The sequence below is a fragment of the Anarrhichthys ocellatus genome, unplaced genomic scaffold, assembly GCF_004355925.1.
Source record: "Anarrhichthys ocellatus isolate YVR2014 unplaced genomic scaffold, GSC_Weel_1.0 scaffold64, whole genome shotgun sequence".
Classification (NCBI taxonomy): domain Eukaryota; kingdom Metazoa; phylum Chordata; class Actinopteri; order Perciformes; family Anarhichadidae; genus Anarrhichthys; species Anarrhichthys ocellatus.
The window spans coordinates 2,387,607-2,394,646 of NW_022280094.1; the positions used below are offsets into that span (position 1 = coordinate 2,387,607).

General features: G+C 43.4%; 1 long non-coding RNA gene across 2 annotated transcripts; it reads right to left on the minus strand.

Moving 5' to 3' along the window:
• Positions 1 to 3,104: 3,104 nt before the first annotated feature.
• Positions 3,105 to 5,357, minus strand: LOC116397258 (uncharacterized). Of its 2 annotated transcripts, XR_004213670.1 has the most exons (3): positions 5,161 to 5,357; positions 4,939 to 5,024; positions 3,105 to 4,103 (listed from the first exon to the last, which is right to left on the minus strand). It is a non-coding gene; the product is annotated as an uncharacterized LOC116397258 (long non-coding RNA). The 2 variants fall into 2 exon arrangements; XR_004213669.1 differs by having other exon boundaries at positions 4,939 to 5,357.
• Positions 5,358 to 7,040: the final 1,683 nt, after the last annotated feature.

Below are 7,040 nucleotides of genomic sequence, written 5' to 3' on the forward strand. Positions count from 1 at the left end.
AGACTCGCAGCCTTCTTTTTCAAAATATATTTTTTTAGTTTGCTGTCTCTTCAAATTTATTGCACAATAAACATAATATGAAAAAGGGATGCTGTTGTTTCAGTGACATTAAATTGTACCTGCTGATACTGAGGATGAGGTCAATGATGGTGTCTGCTGTAACCTGCCTTCTCCCAACCATGCGCTGTACACATCAACTTATAGAATGGCACCCACAGTGCACAATTTCAAACACAAATATAGAAAAATCAATAAATTATTCAGATAGAAATACATTTTAAGATAGCACACACAGATAGCCGACTTCAATAACCCACACACCATGGCAACAACAAGTATGTTCGAGCTGTGTGCATCACTTTTTAGTGTCCCCTGGAAACACTTTCCGTTATGTGTTTCTGGTTGTGTTTTCTGTATTTGCAACATATTTCTGTATTTGTTTTGTGTATTTGTTTTCTGTATTTGGTTATGTTTTCTGTAATTGTTTTGTTGCAGTGCATTGAGCTCTCAGGGCCAGCATTCCAAGAACAATTTTCAGGAAGATGATAGAAATATATATACAGCCAAAAACAAGGACAATGAAGCAGAGCAAAAAGGTAAAACTAATCAACGATGAACAACAACATACAATATATACAGGTCAGACGGTGTCTGTACATTGCAAACAAGTGTGTGTGTGTGGCCAATCTGTGTGCCCTGGAGTAAACCATGTACTTCTCTAATAGGATTTAGGACTGTGGATGAAAACATTGTCAGGTGCACCAGGTGGCTGTGTCAGAGCTCATCTACAGCAGCTGCCCGATTCATAGCTCATCCAAATATCTACAAGGAGGCCTTGAGGTAAAAATCCAATTGGAATCTCGACTGAGGGGGCTGTCATTCTGTAGCTCAGGTGCAGTCTTGTTCCAGATTCCTCCTCTCAAGCTCCTCCACATCCCATGCTGCATCGGTCCAAAGATGGTCTTCCTAAATTAAGACTGCTAAACAGACAGAAGAGGCCAAAATGGTAGAGTTATTAAACCATGTATGTAAAAATAGCTGTAATGGTTACAACCAATAAGCAGGAAATTAAAAATGGAAGATCAGGGATGAAAAAATGAAGTCGTTTTGCAGTTTGAGATGTTCATATTGTATTGATGTTGTGTTATACAATAGCATCAATAGCCAATTTAAATGAATGGTGATATTGTTCGGCCATAAGAATACATTTTTTATTATATTGTCCTACAATTTGAATTGCAGAGTCAAACAGTCAATCATTTCAATATAATTATGAAATGTCAATTATATAGAGTTTTCAAACACAAATTTGCTTTAAAGTAATGAAATATTCAATCCATTGGGGAAAAACTGAGATTTGGATAACAGCAGACTAACTGCACATGATTCCCCATGACAGGTCTGGACCACACGTGAATTGTGTTCGTACCCAAGAGAAAAATTCTAAATAGTAAAAAAATGATTATTGCAGCAAGTTCTCCTGAATTACTCGTACAAGCAACTTAACAACAAATCTGTTGGTATTAGTTCTTTCAAGAGGCCCATTGAGTGTCAATGAGAAATAAGAGAGAAAATATATGAGGCAAAGCTTAGTGGTATTGACCCAGAACTCTGATATGCATTACTATGTGATTCGACCAGCCCAAAATCTGCAGATTAAGTGCCAGGCCAAGTTGTGATGATGTTATGGTCAGGCTTCAGCCCAATGGCCTTCAGTTGTCAGAGGGATACAACTTTGGACTGTGACTTCCAAGATAATTTCCAAGATAATTGTTATACACAGCATACACCGTACATACAGCTAGTATCCCTGTTTGGGTGTCCAAATGGTGTCTGTCAGTTTGTTTCCATGAATGTGTGTGTCTGTGGAATTTGGTTAACCAACTAAAAACGAACAACCTCTTCCAACTCAAAGCGGACTTTCAAAGCAACCTTATGGCTAAATGTTTGTCTAATCTATAATGCTGACCTCGTTTCAGATGTCACAAGTGAAAGGAAGACTGTGCGGTGTGCAAACATGCTTACCTCACAAAGGAAGCCAGATTCCTGCACTACACTTGCAGTAAAATAGCACAACACCTACAAAAGGACACTTTGTCATGCAGGCTATTATATATACAATGTGGTGTTAATTGCGCAGATAGCGGACTTCGATCCATGACTGCCAGCTCTGGATGTTTGGCTATTCTCACCTGCCACAATCAGTGTCTGATCGATAGTGGTAGAGGAATTTCTCAATCAATTTTTGATGAAAAGCAGAGAAAAGCAGCAGCCTTGAGAAGCCTGTATTGGTATCACATCCTTGTACTTAAAAAAAAAAAAAAACAAGCTGCAAACATTACAGATGTTCTTATATTGATTCTGTTTAGAGTGGTTATGTCTTGCAGTCACTAACACATACAGTACATCTACTCAGAAGTCATTAGAACCACTTGTTTTCACATACAACGTAAGAGGAAAAAAAGTGCTCTTCACATTCTTTCATCTTGAAGCATTATCAACAAAAGAGGTCTTTGATTTGATTTGCTGTGTCTTGATACACTGTAAAATCTAATTAGTTAACCTTACTTAAAAAAAACCATGCAAACCGATTGCCTTGAACAAAGCAAGTAAAGGTACTCATTTCATTCAAGTATTGTTGAATAGGTATTGTATGTTGTACTAACAAATGTTTTTTAAGTGTAGTACACTTACACTTGAGTTTCAGTAACTAAAAAAATGAGTGAAGAGGACTTGAAACTTTACTTAAGATGTACTCTTGACATAGTAAAGCCTACTCAGAATTACTATTTCAAACAACTAAATAATTTCAAGTGAAATATACTTTGTGTGTATTCCAAGCAACACATTTATTTAAGTCAAGCTAACTTATGTGACATTTACTGCTACTTAATATTTCTCACTTGTATTTACTTGAACAATAAAATCATTTACTTGGTAAAACCATGCAAACCGATTGCCTTGAAACAACCAAGTTCATGTTACTCGTCTAATTTCAGTATGTCAAACATCCTTTAAACAATAATGAAAAACAGGTTCCATTGTCTTCAAACAATCACATTTACAGTTACACATAATAAATCAAGGTAGTGACACAGTTCAAAGTTCTAGTATATGATCTTTTTATTTTAACATTAGGATTTGGTTCAGATAAAAACATTTTGTAAAATGTACTATTTGATCATCAAATAGACGTGTACTGGAGGTTCTATATTTCACAGAGGAACAACTTTTTCACAATAGCAATTTAAAACACCAAATGCTCAGCTATGTTACACTACTTTGCCAACTCACTGCTATAAGAGTATTGTGAACAATGGAGTCTGCTGGACTGTCTTTTTTCCCCCCATCAGCCTACATATGCCAGCATCAAAATCAGTAATGGTACAGTTAGCTGCCATCAACACTTGCCAGCTGTAGTATAAGTTGGGCTTTATAAAAATAAATGCAATTATAATCCAACCCTGATCTTTAACCTAACATACAGTCCTGAAACAACGCCGTTAATACTGTAATAGCTATAAAACGTTGTTGATTGACCAAACTTGGTAAAGAACCAACGGGCTGACAACTACAAAGTGGCTTCATTCAGTTAGCAGAACAGTATGAAAGAGAAAGGACTCTGGCATTGGATCACACACACTTTAACATACACCGGCAGCCTCTGGACATGACTTGCTGATGAATCCATGGGCTAACTATTTGAATCGAGTGCCTTAATTTAGTTAACATAACAAAAAGCAACTGAATCTAATGCCAAACGTCAACACCTTTATACAGTAATTTACGTTCTAACTATTTTTAAGAGTTTGCAGTTTTGGTGGGAGTTTGTCTTGTGCCAAGCATCACTCTTTGAACGAAGTTGAAAGTGTTTTTCATGGCTTTAGGGTATTCAGTCCAAGTGTAAAGAAAATGAAAACCCAAACAAGAGGCAAAGTGCTTGAGGTAGGTTCAGGAGATCATCCATTACAATACCTTCCTCAACAATGATGGAAGTAGACACTGGATCAAGGTGGAGTTGATTTGGACAGAGGGACATCTTCACTGATGTTCGTCAGCACCCCAACAGATACTTGTGCCCAGGCATCATCCCTGTCAGAATCCTGTGTAAGACCAAACAGAAACAACATTACAACAAGGAAATATAAATTGTCACTGTGTCATAAGTCCTGTGTACGCTGCCTTCCAGCCTTGCCCATAACGTTTTCCTTTCACACACACACACACACACACCTGCATTTAGTAGTTGTATCCACATTAGTGGGCCTAAAACAGTTTTTACCAGTTTACAGATGTCCAGTAAAGAAGATGAAAGAAATTAAGTATTGAAGTCTTCCTCACACTAAATTGTCTTTGCCATCCTCGTTAGATTGTACTAGCTAGTGTATTCGAGGGAGGGATATGATCTACCTCTTGTGCATTATACACAACCGGAGATGGCAAGCAGGCTTAGCACCGTTGAGCTGGGCTCAGCAGTGCAACCCGGTGACATGGACTGCGAACGGAGTTAGTTCAATATATGGCTGCTTCACCTTATGGGTGATGCTACCAGCCTAGCTCATGTGAAGCCAGGAAATACACCTTTATCCATATGCATTATTCGACAGTAACAGTAGAGACAGAAATGGCAGGGATGAGAGAGGCAATGACATGCAGCGAAGGCCTCCGTCCAAATCAACCTCCGGCCGCTGTGGTTGGGACTCAGCCTTGCTGTGATACGCCTTGAGGCATTATGTTTATCTCAGGATCACCTTGAGGGAATTTCTTCAAATTTGGACCAAAGGTCCACTTGGACTCAAGGTCGAAATTTGGTGGTCAAAGATCACAGGTCACCGTGACCTCACAAAACACGTTTCTGGCCATAACTCAAGAATTCATATGCTAATTATGACAATTTCACACAAATGTCTAGGATAAGATGTAACTATGAGAACTTACAAAGCAGGTGTGGTAGAAGTGACTGGGGTCATCACCAAGTACAACAGGGAGGCCTCTGAGCACGAGGGTGCACATTGCTGTCACATCTGGTTTCCAGAAGTGGATAATTAACAAAATAAGTTCAAGATTATGTAACATTCAAATCTGACAGTACAAATATGTTTGTCAATGTTACAATGAAACAAGTGTCACCAGAATGTTTGTTTGACAGTACGGACTCACCCGTGAATCAATTTGCTGCACAAACTCAGCAGATGTCTCTCCAACACTTCAGTTCTTGGACTTGAAGATTGTGACAAAGTGCGGTGTTGTGTAGTGGTCCACAGCATCAAAAAAGTCATTCTGCAGGTTTGTGGTGGCTCCAGTTAAACTCTGCAAACACCTAGAACACACAGAAAAAAAACATCCATCCATCCATTTTCCTCCGCTTATCCGGGGTCAGGTCGCGGTGGCAACAGGCCAAGCAGGCTGACCCAGACTTCCCTCTCACCGGCAACATGTTCTAGCTCATTCTGGTGGATCCCGAGGCATTCCCAGGCCAGCTGGGAGATGTAATCCCTCCAGCATGTTCTGGGTCTTCCCCGAGGTCTCCTCCCAGTTGGACGTGCCTGGAAAACCTCCAGTGGGAGGCGTCCAGGAGGCATCCTAATTAGATGCCCGAACCACCTCAGCTGACTCCTTTCGACGCGAAGGAGTAGCGGCTCGACTCCAAGCTCCCTCCTGATGACCGAGCTCCTTACCCTAGCTCTAAGGCTGAGCCCGGCCACCCTACGGAGGAAGCTCATTTCGGCCGCTTGTAGCCGCGACCTTGTCCTTTCGGTCACGACCCAGAGTTCGTGACCATAGGTGAGGGTAGGAACGTAGACCGAGTGGTAAATTGAGAGCTTTGCCTTCCGGCTCAGCTCCCTCTTCACCAAGACGGTCCGGTGCAGCGCCTGCTTTACTGCTGCAGCCGCACCGATCCGTCTGTCGATCTCCCGCTCCATCTTACCCTCACTCGTGAACAAGACCCCGAGATACTTGAACTCCTTCGCTTGAGGTAGGCACTCCGTCCCCACCTGGAGGGAGCAATCCACCGGTTTCCAGCAGAGCACCATGGCCTCAGATTTGGAGGTGCTAACTCTCATCCCCATCGCTTCACACTCGGCTGCAAACCGCCCCAGTGAATGCTGGAGGTCACGATCCGAGGAGGCTAACAGGACCACATCATCTGCAAACAGCAGAGAGGCGATCCCGAGACCCCCGAACCTGACGTTCTCCACCCCCCGGCTGCGCCTAGATATCCTGTCCATGAAAGTCACGAACAGGACCGGAGACAAAGGGCAGCCCTGGCGGAGGCCAACACCCACCGGGAACGTGTCTGACTTATTGCCGAGAATGCGGACACAGCTCCTACTGCAGTCGTACAGAGACCGGATCGCCCGTTGTAATGGGTCCGGCACCCCATACTCCCGCAGCACCCCCCACAAGAACCCCCAAGGGGCCCGGTCAAAAGCCTTCTCCAAGTCCACAAAGCACATGTAGACTGGTTGGGCAAACTCCCAGAACCCCTCCAGTAGTCTTGCGAGGGTAAAGAGCTGGTCCACTGTTCCACGGCCGGGACGGAATCCGCATTGCTCCTCTTGAATCTGAGGTTCGACAAACGGTCGGAGCCTCCTTTCCAGCACCCTGGCATAAGCCTTGCCCGGGAGGCTGAGTAGTGTGATACCCCGGTAATTCGAGCACACTCTCCGGTCCCCCTTTTTGAAAATGGGAACCACCACCCCGGTCTGCCAGTCCATGGGCACTGATCCCAACCCCCATGCGACATTGAAGAGGCGTGTCAGCCAGAACAGCCCAACTATGTCCAGCGCTTTCAGCATCTCAGGGCAGATCTGATCCAACCCTGGCGCCTTTTGACTACCTCAGCGGCCTCTGCCAGGGATATGGGTGAGCCTCCCCTTAGATCTTCAGGCGCTGCCTCCTCTGCAGATAACATGTTGGTCGGGTTTAGGAGTTCCTCAAAGTGCTCTTTCCACTGCCCGATGATGTCCCCTGTCCGGGTCCCCCCCCCCCCCCCCCCCTGCTGAGAACAGCCTGGGGTAAGCCCTGCTTTCCCTTCC